Here is a 21,892-nt window from a genome sequence, read left to right as displayed (position 1 = left end):
GTTTGGGTCAAAACAGAAAGAAGTGACAACATACACATTTTACAGCAACGACGTATTGTCGTCTCGTCTGTCAGCTGATTAAAGACATGACGAATGCTATACTCACGATTTTTGAGAAAATAAATCATATTTCTATAAATTTCATGCAGGTATATCTCGATGAAACGTCGTTCAAGTTTGCTGGGCCGGCTAGTAAGCGGCTATCCCATGCCGACACCAAATGGTGTCGACGAATTCCAACTTTTCGATAGGGAATTGACTCTGCCCTACACCTCAATATAAATGTCCAAATATCAAAAAAATGAGATGACAAGGGCCAGAGGAAACTTGGACTAAACTCTGGTTTGATTGAAAATGCCAGCTAGGCCTATGTGTCCGTGTTTGGTACCCCTTAGTGACAATCAGGGTAGAAGTTATAAATTGATGACTAACTTGTGTGCATTTCGTTAAATCCCTGATGCTTTTTGATTTTCATTACTAGTAATGGGGTACCAAAAAATCACTATGTTACATATTTTTAGGTTCGAATCGCATACGCCATTTTGAATTTCTCGCGAGATGCGACACATCAATGCAAATATCAGCGGCATTCCACGTCAATAAATGGTCTGCTAATGAAATAAAGTAAAACTACACACTTCAAAAATCACATTATTTTTAAAAAGAAACTCTGAATTGGACCTACTAGTGTCTGTTTTACCCGCAACTTCATTCCCTTCTCGCTACTTCAACTTCAGCAATGATGCATTGCTCACTATCCAACAGCGCATGCGTCGAAGCATGTCATTTCCGGACATGCGTGAACTACAAAGTGTACAGAGATTGTGTATGAAAATGCAGCTGTTTCAGTAATATGTGCAAACCCGGATTTACACACTTCTTTAAAGTAATGGCAACTGAGACAGTCCAAATTTTAATTTTTCCTTCATGAAACAACAAATTAGCATAAACGCACATTTTTGGCAAGTTAAGACTTGAATCGGGTCCCCACTTGATTTTTAAGTACCCATTTGTTGGTGTATATTCAATATCTGGTCTTCACTTGGCAGCAGTTACACACACACACCACTGAGAATTTGGAATTACAAGTTGTTGCTCGTAATTCAAAGTTGTAGCCGTAATTTCTCTAGAAATGATCTGTTCTAAGTTGTAGCCAACGACCACGCAATTTCTCGAAAATGAGCGCAAGAATTTGGAATTTTAAGTAGTTGCGCGGACTTGGTTTAGAAATGTCCTATTCCAGGTTGGAGCCTGATAGCATCGATAAAAGAAGAATCGAGCGCATGGTGAAAAGAGGATCAAAGTCAGAACGGTCCACTACCAAAACGGTCCACGACCAAAACGGACATGTGCTTAAAAGGCCCGTTCCGAAAAGGCCCGACCCAAAAAGGTAAAGGAAGTGTGAAAAGTACATTGCGATCACTGATTCTTTCCGGATATCGGTAATACAATCTGTGTAATCGGTAAAGGTCTGATGTTTGCTATCCGTGCTTTATTTCTGTATATGTGTTAATCCTCACTGACCATTGCTTCAGTTTTTGCAGCTCAGTGTTTTAGCAATATATGTAAAAGTGTCATTGACTTAGGAGTAAATAGATATGGGTATTGTAGAAAAGCTGTCTTCTTCTTCTTATTATTATTATTATTATTAATCAATCTTTTAAACAGTCCCTTGTAACCCTGGCCTTTTCCGTCCAGGCTTTCTGACCCGTTACTGACCTTTCTGGACCGGGCCTTTTTAACCCGGGCCATTTCCGTACCGGTCGTTTCTGACCGTGACCGTGAAAAGTAGTTGGACATGCATAATCGTGCGCACGCCACTTTAATCCCAGAAATCAATCAAATGGTGGAAATGTATTTGATCATAGGGCTATATATATTATCGTGTTATACGAGTTTAATCCACTTGAATGACTAATCTAGCACAAGACTATACAAATATAGATTCCTAGAAAATCCATTTAAGTGTGAAGTAAGTAATAAAATGTATACTCACAGTAGAAATATAGAACAGCACCTGAGCATTCATGCTGGAGGAAAACCATTTAAATGTGGAGTATGTGATAAACTGTTTTCTCATAGTAGCAATATAAAAGATCACATGCGCGTACATACCGTAGAAAAAACATTTAAATGTGAAGTATGTGATAAAAGCTTTACTAAGAATGGACATTTAAAACAGCACATGCGTACTCATACTGGAGAAAAACCATTTAAGTGTGAAGTATGTGATGAAAGCTTTACTCAGAGTGGAAATTTAAAACAGCACATGCGGATTCATACTGGAGAGAAGCCATTTAAGTGTGAAGTCTGTGATGAAAGCTTTACTCATAATGTAAGTTTAAAACGGCACATGCGGATTCATACTGGAGAAAAACCATTTAAGTGTGAAGTATGTGATGAAAGATTTATGCAGAATGGACATTTAAAACAACACATGCGGATTCATACTGGAGAGAAACCATTTAAGTGTGAACTATGTAATGAAAGCTTTTCTCAGAATGGACATTTAAAACAGCACATGCGGATGCATACTGGAGAAAAACCATTTAAGTGTGAAGTATGTGATGAAAGCTTTACTAGGAATTTAAATTTAAGAAAGCACATGCGTATTCATACTGGAGAAAAACAATTTAAGAGTAAAGTATGTGATGAAAGATTTAGTCAAAGTCAAAATTTAAAACTGCACATGAGGATTCATACTGGCGAAAAACCATACAAGTGTGAAATATGTGATAAAATGGTTACAGATAATGGAAATATAAGACGGCACATGAGCATTCATATGGGGGAAAAACTATTCAAGTGTGAAGTGTGTTATAGATGATTCAGTCACCGTGGATATTTAAAACTTCACAGGAGCATTGATGCAGGAGAGAAACCATTCACGTGTGAAATATGTACTAAAATGTTCAGTCAGAGTGGAGATTTGAAAGTGCACGTGAGGATGCATGATGGAGAAAATCCATATAAGTGTGAAATGTGTCATAAAATGTTCAGCTGCTGCAAAGATTTTAAACAGCACAGGAAAACCATTTAAGTGTGAAGTACGTCATGAAAAGTTTACAGTGAACATTTAAAACGGAACAAAAGAATACATACTCGAGAAAAACTATTTAAGTGTGAAGTGTGTGATACTGTTTAGTAGAAGTGAAAAGTTAAATCTGCACATGAGGATTCACACTGGTGAAAGCACCATTTAAGTGTCAATTGTGTGATGAAATATTTAATCAGTTTACATATTTAAAAATGCATTAACATACTGGAGTAAAACCAGAAAAGTGTCAATAGTGTGATAAAATGTTCAGTTGCAGCGGATATTTAAAACAGCACACGAGGATACCTACTGGAGAAAAAACCATTCAAGTCTGAAGTATATGATCAAAGGTTTAGACAGAGCGGAAATTTAAAACGGTACATGAGCATTGAGGATGGAGAAAAACCATACAAGTGAGAAGTGTGGGGTTACTATAAACACCGAAATACACAAAAAACTGAAATGCATACAGAAGTACACACGTATTTAGCTGTTCTTAGTGTTATAAAAATATCTTTCATTATAGAGCAAAATAAAATATGATTGGAGCGATTTTTATACCAATGAACTTTTGTCCTAATTATAGAATTCATCAATCAGTTGTACTTTATTGGACAGGTATCATAAACGGCTGATCGTTCCGGAAGTGGTATGATAAAGACTGATCGTTCCGGAATGGACTGCATAGATCGGTCTAATTCATATTGTTTTAAATTGCTTAATACATGTACTAATTGAATACACACACCTTTATTGTCCTGCCTTTTCTTACCATTTCTTATTCAGATTAAGAAAATTTACAGTGTGACCCCGCTATAACATGTTAGTTGGGAGCCGTAGAATCTGACTGCATTATAGACCGAACCGTGTTATAAGCAACCAGGTCAGTTTGCTGAAGAAAATGATGCATGTACCCAAAAAATATTGTGGGTGGGGTGTGTAGGTAATAAATGCGGGCGGTATAATACGTGCTTCTTTGGCACAGTTACCATCTTAAATTGATGCATATTAAATGAGAAATACACCTGTAGTTAAACCAGAGAAGACATATATAATAGTTTACTGTATTTAGAGAACCACGAATTGGTACATATACGTGAATACTGTTTATATATACATGTCTAATGTATAGCATAAATAGAGTATCAACACTGTGTACTGACCCGCAAGCCTCGTCATATACATTGAATCCACAATACAAGTGATTCCATTGAAAATATGCACACAGCTTTAAAATATTCATTAAATTTGTCACTGGTCATATTGGTCTGAATTCAGTGGAAAAACATAGCAGAATCACATAATGTTGACGAAGCACATTTTCTTTTCAGTACGTCCCAAGTTGGTAAAAGTTAGTTCGTGTTTTAAGCTGTTGTTGGTATCGTTCATAAGTATAAACTTTTTCTTTACAAAAAGGAAACTTTCATGACACAGTTAATGTGTTCCAGTCACGTTGGAAAATGCATAAATCCATCAGATTTCATCACTTTTATTTAAGTTTGGTACTGACTTCCTCTGAAGAGAAGTTCTTTGTTTTTATTGAATGATTGTAGTCAGCTTTCTTTGAAGGGTGTATGGGTTATTGAAGTCGCCGCTAACTGACAGATTTGGAGAACCAAACAAATGCCTATTTCTTATTGCGGGAGCAACATGAAATAATTGTACTGCATGATTGAGACTGATTTTTTTCTTCCATTTGCTGAGTACGTTTTCAAAACAATTGGTGCTTCAAAGGTAATCTGTTTCCTTTGAAATTTTAGCAAACTATTTTATCTGGGTACATTTATTAAAAAGGAATTGGCTGTTGTTTGGACTATCCAGTATCATAGTTAATGTCCCTCCATGCCTATTGAATAAACCAATAAGTAAGATGTAGTTTTTATTTTTAATTTTGTAATTTCTTGTATGAATTCCAGTTGGTGGTGATGATAACCTTTTATACAGAACAGTGTCTAGCACTCACTGGTTCAGTGACCTCTCCGGTGGCCTAGTGGTTAGACCATCTGCCTGGAATGTGGGAGGTCGTGGGATCGATCCTCAGCTGAGTCATACCAAAGACTTACAAAAATGGTACTAACAGCTGCCTCTCTTGGTGCTCAGCAATATGAGGTTAGTGTTAGCACTGGTCGGCCCAGTGTCAGGATAATGTGACTGGGTGGTGACATCGTGCCACATGTCTGCGGCATGATGCCCCAGTGCTAGACATCACTATAAACTGCCACACTGCAGACATCGTAGTGATATGACTGAAAAATTGTTAAAATCTATGTTAAAAATCCAAACCACACACCTACTCTGAAATGGTGCACATTTATGCACTTAGCAGTGTTTCACTATGCACATTTGTGTGTCAGGGATGCAGGCTAGAGAAAAATGACGCACACATTTTGTTGCCTTGCATTTTTGAGACACAAAGGAATTTCATAATGTGATCAGGATTTATTTAATACCTAATGCATTGGACGATGGATGGCATCGCATATACTTTGAGTATAGGCATTGACTGGTTCCCCGCTTTGTTTGCTCCCTGCCTTGCTCTCCTCTATTCATATAGCAGAGTGCAGCACAGGGAACATACTAATCAATGAACCAGACTAGCATAGGCAATGTTATGATGGAGTAGCTTCCCCAAATCTCGTGAGCTCTCATGCAATTTCCATCAAGGACAGCAAGCTGCCATCTAGATGTTTAACCTCAATGCTTGTTGCACTAGAAAGTGATCTCCATATTCAAACGTCGTGCACTAAAAATCATTAGCGAAGAAAGTGAAAGAAGCAGAACACAAAATAGTAACTGTGGACCTAACTTTGATGAAAAATGGAGAAAATAATTCCCGTGACTGGAATACAGCACATTCATTAGGATTACTGGTGTGACTTCTGATCACGTGATTGCAAAGACTGAAAAAGTGAATAATCCTTTCATGACAGGGTTTTAGAATTTTAAAAAGTCTGCCTTTGTTTGCCACAAGTTATCTGGAGAACACATTATAACCAAGACATTCTTTCACAACAAAGAAATCAGTAAACTTGCAGACAAATGCGTTATTTGGATTACAAAGTCAGCGGGTCATTGCAGATTTTGTTGGTTTTTAACTCTGCTGCAATAAAAGAAAGATTTTAAAGTTCAAGTGTAACTTATTAGAAAGAAGATGAATCATTATCCTTCTTGAAATTTGGATAAATGTGTTCTAGGACGAAGTACAATGAAACCGATGAAAGTACACATTTTATGACAGGCAGTAAATTAACTCCCATTTGGTTTTAAAAGATTTATTTGGATTTTTGTATTGGCTTATATGTAATGTGTTGGGCTATAGTATTGCTTCAGGAGACTGTTAAAAGTACGACTTTAAAAGAAAAATGAACTAATAAAATTATTCTTTGAATGGATAATGCATTTGTTTGTTAATTGTGCATGTTGGTTTATTTGTATGTTTAGAGAGAGAGGGAGAGTTATGTTGTGCAAGTTGCAGTATCCTATTTCAAGCTGAAAAAGTATGAGTCGTATGAAAATTTGTCAGTACAGTTTTGACACCCACATTTTTTTTATTTGACCCTCAGTTTTGACACAAAGTTTTTTTTTGAACCCTCAGTTTTACACCCCTGGGGGATACACTAAGTGCCAGCATCTTAAAGCACATCCGTTCTTATTATCTGTCACAGTTACAAGCTGAATTTGCATAGAACCTTTTAATCGCAAGGTTGCTGGAAGAGCAATAAACAAATCTGCATCTCCCGCAGCGTGCATACTGTGGACACAAATGTCTGTCCCAGAAAGAACAATTGTGTTTATACCCAATCACTTGTGCGTCTGTTAAGTCAATACAAAGAACATATGGTCACTATAATTGTAGATGATTCAGTGGGTGGTATTTCTTTTAATTCTGACATGACACGTTAGTAACGAGTCACAAACTAAAAGATGGAAATGACACATACAACCATCCAGCAGAAGGCAAATTAAACCAGAGTAGTTTTCTTGACACAGGAAAAGCTAGAATTTTTGTTAAAATCAGACTCGTGTGTAGAATGCATTCCATGTCATCTGAAAGAAAATGCATGATTCAATGTGAATATTAAAAAATAAAAAAAGCTCTAAATGAGGTCAAATAATGGCAAAAGTTTCTCTTAAGACGACTGTGGTGTATGGGATGCTTCCGCTTGTGCAGCCCCTAAATCCTTCTATTTGATGTCTGACAACGGGGATGTGACCATGTTTTTTTTATTTTATAAATGGGAAGTATTCTTTAAAAAGTCAAGTCCAGCAGAAAATTGAGTACATAAATTTGGATCCACAAGCTGGCGAAGATCAAATTGATGTGATTCATATGTACTATATTCAGTTTAAAAATGACAATATGTACAAAAGAAGGGTCACATGGCTAGGGGATGGGGCGGTCGTTCAAGCAATTTTTCACTGTTTGAATACTTAAGGAAATTTCTTGCTTTATCAAGGTCTGGAAACTCGCTACAGAGGACAATATTTGCGGATGCCTGACTGTTTTCAATGACATTACGGAAATGACAGAAATAAAGTGAAACCGCATCAAATGTTAAATATAAATGTCTTCAAAATACAATGAACTGTCTGAACTGAAAGGACATCAGTAAATTTATGACGAAACAAAATATCAAAAATCCAAGGACAGAAAAGCTACAGGACATTCCAACAATATTGCTGAACAAATTAGACATGTCGAAAATTTGGTTGCTGAAAATAGCCCGTTTGTTCGATCAGTTATCAGGACCAGCGTACACCCACCACCCCCACCCCCGCTTATGTAATTTTTCACACTGACAAACAGATAACAGACACTAAGAAACTTTGTTGCTCCGGGCAAACTGTCATTCACGACAATAGCGATTTTGAAACGTACAGTCATTTTATTCCATCATCTGAAAGTAAAATTTATGGATTCAAATCTTATGAGCCTTGTAATTGGAAGTGACCATGAGAAGGCTGCAGTCAAAGCAATTACGGCAGCTCTTCCCGAAGCAACACACGTCCTGTGCACACGCCATTTACAAGATAAAGTTAGGCATATATTGACAGATGACCCAGGTACCGTGACTGACAGCAACACTATCTTGAAAGAAATTTTGGAGGATGATAGCTTAGTTGACGCTCATGACAGTATTTGATTTGACGATAAATGTGAAGCTTTCGAAAATCGTTGTGCTGAAATTTCAGGAACATTTCTTATTTACTAAAGACAAATATCAATCTAAAAGTCAATAATCCAGCAAAAATCTATCGGATAAACTGCATGTGGAAACATATTATATTATGAACCACGTTCTTAGACAGATAGTTGACTGGAAGACGCTGACTGAATGTGTACAACACATGAATTAGTAACTGGACAATTCAGAAATCTGAATAATGTTCTAGTATGCACCGGAAATGTCCGGTTTGCCAACAGTCACCAACAATTTCAGTCAACAAAATCAGACTTTTAAAAATGAGAGAGCAACAACACACAAACTTGTTCAATCGCTTTAAACGCCCCATTGACATAAACACGAAATACATAACATTTGTGGACCATCAGACAACTGTTGTTGCACCAAGACGAAAACCTGGACAAAGGAAACAAAACATAAATGTACGAATTGTGACTATTTCTGCTAAAGATCTAAACATTACTCGGAGATTTCTTCATAATGTGATATATTTTTTTCGGCTATGTTTATTTAACCTTGTGTAACGTGACTTGAGGTTCAGTTTTCAAGAGTAGCAAAATCTTGAATGCAAATGGATTAATTAATTCATCTGTTTGCTCAAATGAAACATTTTTTGAAATCTGTAATCCTTACGTATGTAATTAAATGTAAATATTACATTTTGCCACTTACTGCTAAAAATCTAAATATGAACCAGATATTTCGTCATAATTTGCTTGTCACGTTCTGTGAGAAAATTTGCTAACAATTACTGCCTCGTGTATACAAATGCCTTGTTATAAAATGTGTAATTCAAAGTACTGTGGGTAATGTCAATACGTGTTATATAATATTACGACTTTGGACAGATTCTGAAACAAATAAACTACCTGTTTGTGCCTTAACGATTGCGCTACAGTGAAATTCGCGGTTACTTCAGAGAAATCCTTGCTGCGGTAGTGAGAAACTGTTTGTTTTGCAATCAGTCCTTGATGTCACCGGCTGGCTTATGTTTAGTGACCGGAAAACCCAACCGGTATCCAATCAGAATTAAGATAGTCAAATTTTTGGCGGGTTTCTCACGTTTCCAGACGTTATTCTGTTACATTCGTTCTGGAAGAATCAGTGCACGTTTGGAAGTGGCAAGAGTAGGTCATACAGAAGCTGGGAGACACGAGACTGCACTCAAAGAGCAAATTGGGCACTCGTTAGAAAAGCAGGAAATGAGTTCTAGGAACTTATGGCGAGATTTAGAACAATGGCTTCTGAGGTAAAATGTCGCCCAAGTCTGTCTCACTTTCCGAACTTGGTGCCGTAAGATTTATATGTTTTTTGTGTGCATTGAATTTAGTTGAAATTTAATCTTTTCTGTATAGCTAAATTGTCAACATGTCGTAATGTAGCGTATATTAATTTAGAAAGATTCAATATTAATATATGTCGTTGTTGGGATAGAATCAAAGTGATGCATAGTGGTGCAGAACTGAATTCAATAGTGAGTTGTGTAAGAACAGAGTTAGGCGTTGGGCTTGTGCACTTATAATTAGGCATTTTATATTTGTATTTGTCTTAATAATGTGTAAGGTAGGAAATGTGTGTGTAAGTGTGTGATTTAGTTTTTTTTTTTTTTTTAACTTGGCTTTAACAATTGTTCAGTCATATTGATACGATGTCTGCAGTGTGGCAGTTTAAAGTGATGTCTAGCACTGGGGCATCATACCGCAGACTTGTAGCCTGATGTCCCACCCAGTCACATTATCCTGACACTGGGCCGACCAGTCCTAACACTAACCTCTTAATGCTGAGCGCCAAGCGAGGCAGCTGTTAGTACCATTTTTGTGAGTCTTCGGTATGATTCGGCCAGGGATCGAACCCACGTTTTTTAAACAAAACTGACACACAATTAAATTAAAATATGAATTAAATCAGATATAAATAACAATGTTTAATGATGAATGAGAAAAGATTTATGATTAATACGTGCGTATAATATCCGAATATTGGATCAATTAACATAATCCGCACTAACTAAATAATAAAAATACAAATAAATGACTTTAGACAGTACAAGCACAAGAGGTGAAAGATTCACAGTGATTTCGCAAAGAAAGAATTATGTGTTTTACTGAAATAGTAAAAACTATGGTATTTTACTAGTATACTAAAAATGTATTCACTCAAATAGTGAAAAATAATGAAAACAAAGGGACTTTTGTACACAATATCTTTACAGCTCCAAAAACATCACTGGGTAATACAAACCGTAAAGATTAGCCCACGGCTAAAATATTACATGTATGGAGTTACATACTCAGTCATCAGCACACTTGGCTACCAGTCACACTGGACAATCAAGCAGTCAATATTCCAGGTTGGTCAGTCAAGCAATCATCGCCCTCCAATTTCGGTCAGCAACACCCGATCACCTGCTACTCGACCAGCAACACTTTATTCAGCTGTACGGCTGCTATGTTTCAGCTTCACAGCTGCTACGGTCAATTCCTATGGTTAGCTCTACAGATTGTACCACGTTAACTCTGATCACTCTGGTCAGAAGATCCACTTCGATCACTCTGGTCAGTAGGACCACTCTGGTCAGTCCGACTACTCCAATCAGCTCTACAGCTGAAGATATGCATGTCCTTAAAGTAGACCGCTCACTGACAAGACGTTCCGTAATGTTAACATTTTGATCTACGTTGAGGGATTTATACACAGACGATGCCGCAATGTATCATTTGTGCGCTGGAAGTATTCAGTTCTTCCCGTCGAAAGCACTTCGCACATGCATTATAAGATCAACAGAAATCACTATTTCGAAATATTTGTACAAATACATAAATCACCCTCAGGTATCTTTGCACACATAAACGAAACTAGAGTACGTGCATTTAATAAATAAAAGGATTTATACAATTCCGTGAGAGGTTTCTTATATAACAAGCGTGTATGGAATATTTGAATGTGAGAGTATGAGTTGACCTAATGATTTAATTGTCATTATGTTGATGAAAGTTCAGTTAGACTGTGTTAATTCTTGGGTGACTGAGCATGGAGACAAAATTGTACGACCTTTCTAATCCACAGGAAGCCTTCCGATTGGGATAATACTCCACCTGAAGATTAGAGAGGAGAAGACTTGGAGAGCACGTGGAAATAGGCACTTGTACGAAGGAAGAGGGCCGGAGTATGGAAACAAGGGTACCGGAAGTACCGATAAGGACCGCCGGGAGAAAAGGATGCAAGGCGGAAGTTACAGATGAGTAGCATAGAAGGGACACAGGAAGGAAACATTCTCACCTTTAATTTCGCATGATGAAATAACTGGCAATTTGAATAGGTCTTGTATTGATTAAAAGCAACTGCATTGAAACAATTTCCTGTAATTGTTGCATACCGTGATATAGTCTTTTAAAAATTATTATGCATTTCACCTTATTATTTTTTATATTTTATACACCTAGACCGTCGGCCTAGCTGACTGGGGGATTGGAGGTATTTAGCCTTTTAATTGTCCATCTTTCCCAGGGGTCAGTCATAATTATGTAGGGGACACGTGACACTGTTATATTTTATTGTTTTCAGTTAGGTTTATTTTACCTTGTGTAACATGAGTTGAAGTTCGATTTTCAAGAGCAACATAATCTTGAATACAAATGGATTAATTAATTCATCTGTGTGCTCAAATTATTCATTTATTGGAATCTGACACCTTATATATGTAACTACATGCAAATATTACATTTTGCCAAAGAATGTTTTTCTTTGCAAAACTGCTTTCCTGAGTTGTCATAGTCAGTCGTCATATATCTTGGCTTGTTACAATCGCATTCTTAGTATAACTCTTGCATATATTATATCGGATACTTTTGGTACTTGTTACTTTTCACTTTCGACGTTTATAATACATATCCAATCAAGGATAGAGTAAACAATTCATATAAATTTAAATCAAAGTTTATTTTGCTTTGTGTTATTATTCATACAAATACAATCGAAACGAAAATTTAATTTATGAGCTGTGATAAATACTGCTGAAAGATCCAAACCTGATCATTGAAAAATACTTCTCCAACGATTTCTTTATAAACAGGCTGTGGTGTATATAATGTAAATCAAGCACCTGACTGTTATTATTTGGATTTAATGGAATATATCAATGAAATTACAAATGGTTAACGACAGAATGTCGACTTATTCTTTATCATACCAGCACTTATTTTCGCAAAGCAGTCAACACTTTCCTCAACAACATAAATAAAAATACCACACCCCCCCAAAAAAAATTGTGTTCTTTCTCATTATATGCACATTGTAAGACTTAGTGACGACATTGCATCAATTTAACAATAACTAGGGAAGAAATATAATTCGTATCATAATCGTTCCAATCAAATCTTGTTTTGCTTTATATTACTATTGAAACAAAAACAAATCATAATTCCTGTGTGTACACTGTTACACACACACACACACACACACATATATATATATATATATATATATATATATATATATATATATATACCGAGAAGATGTAAATACATGTGTATTGCGTTGTGTATTTCAGTTTTTCAGTTGATTTCGGTGCTTACAGTAACCGTTAAGTATGATAAAATGTTTAATCACAGTGGACCTTTAAAAATGCACATGAGCAATCACACTGAAGGAAAAACATTAAAGTCTAATGTTGCCAACATATATTTAGTAACCAAGTAGGAAATACTTAGAGAGATATCACATTTTCTGCCACATTTTAAAAAATAAACATATTTGCAAATAATAGTGAACTTCTAAATTATGATTTTCTTCGAGTTTTAGTCATTGATAGTTTTGTAAGTTCTATTCAGGACCGCAGATAGGAAATGGCAAATTCCGGGAGCCGACAACGGTCAGATGGTCCACCGCTGTTTCTATTTGTAATTCATAACGACCCTACTGGAGAATATTTCATAGAGCTGACAAATCCTTTCTGCTTCCTTGATCCTCTGTGATGCAGTTTGTATTCATATCTACTCTTATGTTTTAGGTAGGTTTCTGAAATATGTGCTCATCATTTGCAAACACACTATATCTGTTAACAGTGTTTAGATGTCAAATCTTTACAAATTTGTTTCAAACTTTCTTCACGAATATAAATTTATCTTAATGACGATCGCCTAAAGTTGCCCTACGTTGATTGCGCATGCGTTAAATATCGGCGAAACACCCAGATTCGACTTCGGATAAAGGTCTCAACAGCACACGAGGAAAAATACATGAGAAACCTATTTAAGTGTGAAGTGTGTGCTGAAACGTTTAGCATGAGTGGAAATATAAAAATGAACGGGAATACGTACTGATAAAGAAAAACCCATTTAAGCGTGAAGTATGCGATGAAAGGTTCAGTATAAATGGAAATTTAAAACTGTACATGAGAATACATACTAGAGAAAAACATATAAGTGCAAACCTTGTGATAAAAGTTTTAGTAAGAGTGGATAGTCAAAACTGCACAAGAGAGGATACATACTGGAGAAGAACCATATCAGTGATTAGTTCTTGACAAAATGTCCAATCACACTTAAAACTTGTCATGAAGATTGATACTGGAGAAAAGTCGTACACATGTGAAGTTTGCGATAAAATGTTCAGTGGGAGAACTTTAAAACTGCACCTGATGCTTGTTTATAGCTAACAGCCTATGTATCATCAGGGTCAGTTGCATCAAATCAACTATTTTTTTTATTTTTCATATTGAGGTCACCTATCATTCACCTCCTTCTATGCTCAATTTGCAACATCAATAGTTTGTAGCTGACCAAGAGAAACAGCCTGTGTAATGTCAGATTTATCTGGCGGATATGCGGTCTCTAAACACGTTATTTTATTGTTGTTCATGTTAGATCACCATACATTTTATCGCCTTTACCATCTAGTTTTTTGTGCTTTATTAATGTGTCATCATATGACGAAGATATACCTATTGATTCTCTTTCACCTCCAACCAATATTCCACATTCTGTGTAGTACGCCATTATTTTAACTGGTTATTTAAAAATATATGAAAGGTGAACATAATTGCTTTGATTCAGAGAACGAAATAATAAAAGAAACATAATTTTGATCTTCCTGACTGTCATTACCTGATTGTGGTTAGAACAGGTAGTGGAAAGACAAATTTACTTTTGAACCTATTTATTAATGGAAGATTTAATTATGACAAGGTTTATATTTATAATATTAAACCACAACAGCATAAGTACCAAACAATTATGGATTTTAATGACAATCAATAAAAAAAAACGAATGACGGGCAAATGACAACTTGTTTGAGTAAATGACACCTGATAAGGTTGTACCAGGCATGGATATTGATTCGATAAAAGAATTGTTTGATGATACAGTCTTGAAAACAATGATAAGCAAATGATAGCTGAATACATTTCGCTGTCATGAAATAAACTATGCAACACTATCTTTAACAGGGCTACTATAATGTACCAAACTGTATAAGAAGCAATACTGGGTGTTTATTTTTTTTCCTAACACAGACAACAACGACATGGTTTGAGTTGCGGCTGAGCATTGTGGAGATGTCAACAGAGATAAATGTATTAATCTTTATCATACAGCGACTGCAAGGGCCAGTTGTACCTGCAACAAGTACAGGTCGCTTTTATTTGACATAGACGCGTCAGATAACAAGCTTAGGTTTAAAGAAAACATGACCATACCTCTGATACAATCTCACTTTTATGTAACGTACATAATAAGATGTAATTTCATCAGAAGTTAATTGCTCAGCGTGGATCTATAAAAGAGGCTATACAAGAAGAGGGTCTTGGAAAAGTAAAGTCAGCAGAGGCAGCATAAAAATTCTTAAGACCAATTACAGAAGCTATGGTTGGGGAAAGACAGGCAGAGGATCCAATGATAACTTTAAAATCTGTTAACGATGCAGGTCAGGTTAGAGCAATAACTGGACTGAAACAGACGGAGAAAGAACTTCTTGATAGACAAACTGGACAGAAAGCTATTAAAAAATATTCAACTACGATTTGGACAAAGAGATTCGGACAGAAAGTTTTGGGATCAGCGACGAAGGTTTCTTGCTTTAGATCGGTCAGTTTCTTCAGAAACATTAATAGTGGAAGACGCAAAAATTGAGGAAGACGCAACAGGTGAGCCAAAGAAAAGAGGAAGATGAATTTTATGAAGTTGGAGAAGGAGACGCGTATGGAATGCTGTTAAGATAGAAGATAAAAAAAGGAGGACTTTATAAACCTCTGGATGATTTAGTAACAAATAATGAACCGGTCACATATTTTTTACAAATTTTAAAGATTTATATACATTATGTAGCCAAGAAGATATACGTAAACTAAAAGAAAAGATAATATAAATTAATCAAAAAGGAGGAAGATATGAACTTGTGAAAACTGATGAGAAATTAAAAAATTACCGTCTGTTGTCTATTGATTACAGGAAACATTTTTATATGATATAATTAACAGGAAAGGTAATGTAATAACTAGTAAAGAGAGGTCTGAGCAATGTATAAGACTTATTTCAAATATAACAGAAGTTATTGTTAAACCGATTCTTCCGATATCAAGCAAAGATGCTGGAAATACAGAATAGAGATTGACAACAAACATTATTGAAGTTTTAGATTACTTGGTTGAAAATGGACTATAAACTAAGAATAAAATACGTTACATAGATCTTGTGGATTTTGCTATCGTTAATTAATAATGCAGAGTGAAACAATATTACTATATGATTCAAAGTTAGCAGCAGAGATATAAAGCAATTTCTAAATTACCTATACACTGCCCATTGAGCAAGATCCAAAATTATCATATGAAATCGGATTAATATCTGCAGAAATTTGGATGTCATTACTCAACGTAAAGAAAGACATTAACGATGACTTTACAAATAATTAAAGCAACCGAGGTAGAGCAAAAATACAACCAGGTGCTTATAATGTTATACATACAAATAAAACGTTGAAATGTCTTTTAACAGATCAAGGTATCAACGCTGATAAACTTTTGCCAAACTTCGAGCCAAACTATAACTTACAAAAGGTTGTTCCGGTAGTGATTGAACCTGGTAAGTCTTCTGCGACAGATGTAGCATCCGGGATCGGCACTGCTGAAAAATACCACCGGGTGCTTATAATGTTATACATACAAATTAAACATTTAACTGTCTTTTAACAAGACAAGGTATCAACGTTGATAACTTTGTGCTAAACTTCGAGCCAAACTAGAACACGCTTCGCGCAACGATAAGTCAACAAAATAACATTATTGCAGACTTTTATACAAACACCTCTATAGACTCGTTATTAGGCTCTAACAAGAAGCAGTACGGTTCTTCCGTTTTGCCTATAATTATGATTGAATGTGAAAAAAAATGTAGATATAACAGACTGTCGCAGTATTTTTAGGAAATTACTCAATAGCTAACGATTCTTACACAGCGCTTGGATGCAGAGGACAAATATATGAGTTTATTGTAGATGTCACTCCAGGCTCGTTAATGCAAATAACATCAAGAAGTATAATTTATTTTCTAATTACACTTATTAGCCAAATACCATATATCATATTGGCACCTATTGACCAATCAGGAAAGCAAATATACCTTAATGACGAACGCGTTACATATTGGTTACATTTGAGAGTAGCAAAGAAATAGTGTAGTAAATATTTAAAACAATGAGAAAAATCTTTGCCCAAAAGAAAGTTGTAGGCAGAAATATATTTGGTGATAAAGCAACATTTGGGGAACATCTTTTACCAGGTAAATCACAAAAGGTTGTGATTCAAGCTGGTAATCGTTTGCGATAGGAGCATCATCCGGGATAGGCACTGCGGTGGGTAAAAAGATAGCAGAGAAAATAGATGGCAGCTCACAGACACAAGCAGAAATTAAGAAAACAATTTCAGACATTGCTCCATCCAAGCGACAAAAGCTGCCATGATTAGAATAGCTAATACATTACTGTCGCCGGAAGGAGAGAGAATAATAAGAAGGTTAAAAGATAGCGCTGTAATTGTACCGTGTAATGTAGTCGTGTTCTAACGTCAATAAGAAAATTTTTTTTTTAATCAAGCGTGTAATTGTATGTAAAGTTTATTAATAATGTCAGTGAGAGATTGCTTTAATTTAACGGAGTCACTGATCTCTAACTACCAACTGCTCACCGAGTTAGAATACACAGAGTAACTGGATGACCAATCAACAACAACAAAATGAACGCGCTTGTTGCTAGGCGAATTATGACAAGAGATGAAGATGCTAACCTACTGCCAAGAAAAGCTTTTCTTGAGGTTTCGTGGACAGATAGTTGGTGGTGCTCCATATCCAGCTGGAACACACATTTCACTAGTAAATAACGGATGGTCTTTATTTCAGTCTGGACAATATCAACTTGGAAATCAAACAATAGAGGATATTTTACTTCATGTGGCGGTTGCAACACAAGTATTACGTATAATTGATTATACAGAAGATTATTCAAGCAGTGTGGCAACTAACATTTTATGATTTAAGGATACAGGAAAAGAGTTAACTAGTTCAAATGAAATTTCACGAACCGTGATACAATACGTAGCTAGTGCTGACAATGCAGCCAACACTTGTTAATATTATAAATGTTGTAATTGCGCTGGCAAATGAGGCTGGAATTAGACCACCAGCAGCTTCAGCTTATTTAGCAGCTACTGCTTAGGCGTTAAATAACCCAATTAGGTACTGGGGTCTAGCGTAAACTACAGCAGGAGCAAATCACGCAGAATAACTTGCACCTACAATTGGGTTTGTTCAATATCCAAGGAAAATATACATTATAATGAAGGATTTGAAACAAGAAAAATATCTACCAGCGGCAACAACCAGGTAACCATGTTTCTTCCACTACGCTCTGCGTGTGGAGTTTGCAGACACTACACAAAAGCTTTTAGAGGTGTTAATCATGCCATTAGTCTTCAAAGAGCAGAACAAAACAACCTAATAATACGCGCAGCTGGTGTGGACAACGGACAGTTTGTTATATCACACTTGTCATTGTGGATGCCAAAGGTTGTGCCGTCTCTTACAAAACAATTCGAACTTAATGCTGAATTAGCAGCGCATACTAGAATAATATATTTTGAGCAATATAAAATTTGCAGACAAAGTTATGCTGGTAGAACGCGAACAATATGGGGAATAACAACAGCATCAAACGAACTACTTCCTCATCATGTATTTATCGTTTTCAGCTACAGGCTAGAGACAACAATTAGCAGCAAAGCAACATAGTTTTCGATAACCTTAAAGTTAGAAGAATAAGCGTTAGGATAAATTTAGGCTATCTCAAGAGAAAGATGGTAAGTGTGATTCTAATCAACCAGACTGTAACGTTTCACGACCTTAAGCGATGCTTATAGAGGCACAAAACAAATATGGAACCATCAGTTATGTCTCAGATTTCACTGACTGAATTTACAAGCCCTAATCTGGCATTTTTTATGCATCCAATGTATCCAAGAACTTTGAGCAAGTTATAAATAGTATGGATGATATTGATGTAACATGGACCTTTGGAAATGCAGCCGATGCATATAACGTATACGCTTTTATTGCATTTGATGTATGTTTAACGATGAACGCAACGGGTAGAACAATATCAGTGATCATATAAAATATAATCTAAAACAGATTAATAATGACAAAAAATATTAACGCATCATTGTTGTGTGGACAACTTTGAGAACCTGCTAAAGCATAAAAGAATGGCATTTCTGTGAAAATCAAACCAAGTGCACAACAAGTTGCAAGCGAAGGCGTCAATAAACTTGTTGTAACGAACACAGTTTACAACGAATATCTTAGGGCAAAAGCGTCTGGTAAAGGAGTAATTGTATTTATATCAAAATCAAATGTGAAGAAATGAGGATTTCTTGGACCAGCTCTTAGCGTTTTAGCACGTGCTCTTGCAGCCACAGTAAAGGTAGTACTACCAGTATTAGGTTCCTTATGTGTTGCAGCTGCTTCTGAGGCGGTCAGTGGGCAGATCAAAAAGCGACATCAGTCATTGGTATCAAGCGTATCATGTAATTTTATGTAAACATTTTGTAACAATAATGCCGCAGCGAAAACGAACGACGAAAAAAAGAAACATCCAAGAGACAAACCAACGGCGGAGTAATTCCATTGCTCCCCCTGCTTTGGGGTACGGCAGCAGGAACACCCATGCTCAACATTTTAAAAATGTTTGGAATAGGGGCAAAGGTCTAATACTTCCGGGTATACGCCGGCTGTAACACAGCTATCTATCTTTGACATTAAGGATACGTTTATAAAATCACAACATATTTTAAAGGAGTCTTTTAAAAAGATCAATTACCTGATCAAATGAAACCATACCCTTATTATAAACATTCAGAATTTTAATGACCGGACAGTTACTCAATGCGTATTTGATAATTATTTTCATAGTTGTAGTTTGCCTCCAGCAGACACAACAAAAATGTTCATTAAAACGGCTCACAAAGAAATAAAGCATTGTTCTACACAAATACAGCCTCTAGCTTTTATCAAACACTTGATGCGAGATAGCTCTGATAACAGTTATCTTAATGTTATAGCACAGTTTGATAAGGGCGCACGATAACAAATAATGAAAAAGTAAAAACAATGAACATGTTATATTGGATATAAATTTTATATAATATTATTGACATATACTGTCTAAAGTGCAGAAATAGAACAAACAAATATTGATGAAACAGCAGCTGCTACAAAAACAGAGGAAAAATGAGAAAGGGTATATATGATGTACATGGTAAGAAATAGTCTCATTTGGTGAAAGTTATTCCACCAATCATAGTTGTTGATGACTCAATAATTTGTAACATTATTAATAATGTCGTGGAATTGTAAAACGATTATGACTGATTTGCAGAAGGACATATAGTTGTTGGTTATTGTCAAGGTTGTAACAAAAGAATAATTGCTTGCAAATGCAAACATCTGTCACCTTTTACAAAACAATAAATGGTGGTGGGATTGATATTTATAAATTAATAGGTAGGTTGCCTAAACCGAAAACTGGTTTTACTCTCCCGAGCCATTAGTATCATGATCCATATAATCTACTACACGAACAGCTGGACGAAAACAATAACTCACTGTCTGGTCCAGAACCAAATAATCAGGTTGAGGCGATAGTAAAGAGTCTTGATATTTGTAATAAAGATAATGAGTCTATAAAGACAAAATGTGACAAGATTATGTTGGATTAATTATCAGCAATGCAACCACGCAATATTCGGGAACGTATTGACAAAAAGTTTCTTCAGGGTATAATAGGCTTTAAATATAAATTGCGGGATGGTCTTCCTGATGAACTACAAAAAAAAAAAAAAAAAAAAAAAACGTAAAAAAACGTTTCTACGACGAAAAGTTGTCGCAAACGCGGTAGATGATATCTGGGCCGTAGATTTAGCCGAGATGAGTCAGCTAGCTGACGAAAATGATTGCACCGTATAAGAAATACTTTTAAACGCCTTAGATATATACAACAACTTTTCTTGGTCAGTTCAGATGAAAGATAAAATGTGAAGCACAATAAATAATGCATTTAAGTAAATAATACAAGATAGAAAGCCAAATAACATTTGGGTTGAACAGGGTAAAAAGTTTTCTTTAATCGGAAGTTTGAAAACAAATTGTCTGACACTAACAGTAAAAAATATTTTACAGGTCATGAAGGAAAATCTGTTGTTGTTGAACTATTTAACCGAACCATAAGAAATAAAATTTCTAACGAGTAAATTAGCAGATTATCCCAGTTGTTCAATGGCTATAATAGAAGCACTCAACCATTAAAATATCACCTACACAAGCATGATAAAGCCCTATACAGGCAGGGGAAAACATGTATAAGAGACATAACTTTAAAGTTGGTGATATGGTCAGAATTTCATTATCCAAAAAAATGTTTGAAAAAGGATTTACCCCAAACTGGTCTGAAGAAGTATTTATAGTAGACAAAATATTATTTGCTATTCCTGTAACAAATGCGCTAAAAGATCTAAGTGGTGAAGCAATACAAGGTTCTTTCTATGATGACAGAACAGAATGTATTTAGAACAGAAAAGGGTTACAATTTCAAAGGACAATAAAACTTTAGTATCGTGGCTAGGATATAGATAGAAGTTTACTTCTTGGATACATACAAAATCAGTCTCTCACAGTATCTATAAAATGTTTTTTTTTTCTTATCAGTCTGTAAGGTAATACTTCACATTAAGTTCAAGAAAATGATTTACTTACCTGTTCACTGCCACTAATACACTTGTAGAATATCCACAGAAATAAATTATGGTTGCCTCTTATAAGCGTGAAACGCCAACGCGAAATGTATAAAATAGCTGAGTTACTTGATTTTACAAAACGTTCTGGACAGATTCAAGTGATTTTCTAGAATGTTCTAAAATATTTTTTCACGCACGTACGCACGCACGCACGCACACACACACACACACACACACACACACACATATATATATATATATATATATATATATATATATATATATATATATATATATATATATATATATATACGAGCCGGAGTACAGACCTCTAGCCAACAGTTTGGGCTGAAGAGGATATGCAATGTAACGTAAGTTTGTAGTGACTCAGG

The 21,892-nt window shown here is 35.6% G+C and overlaps 1 long non-coding RNA gene and 1 pseudogene across 1 annotated transcript; one reads left to right on the top strand and one right to left on the bottom strand.

The window, feature by feature from the left end:
- The window catches only part of LOC149789763 (uncharacterized), a 76,198-nt pseudogene that overhangs the window by 37,756 nt on the left and 16,550 nt on the right, over positions 1 to 21,892 (bottom strand).
- On the top strand, positions 1,201 to 11,873 carry LOC149789764 (uncharacterized). Its single transcript, XR_016423720.1, has 2 exons — positions 1,201 to 1,390; positions 11,290 to 11,873. It is a non-coding gene; the product is annotated as an uncharacterized LOC149789764 (long non-coding RNA).

Source organism: Sinohyriopsis cumingii, chromosome 10 (genome assembly GCF_028554795.1).
Source record: "Sinohyriopsis cumingii isolate HCF-2022 chromosome 10, ASM2855479v2, whole genome shotgun sequence".
Taxonomy (NCBI): Eukaryota; Metazoa; Mollusca; class Bivalvia; order Unionida; family Unionidae; genus Sinohyriopsis; species Sinohyriopsis cumingii.
Note: the sequence above shows the minus strand (reverse complement) of the source record. Positions and strands in the feature narration are given on the sequence as shown.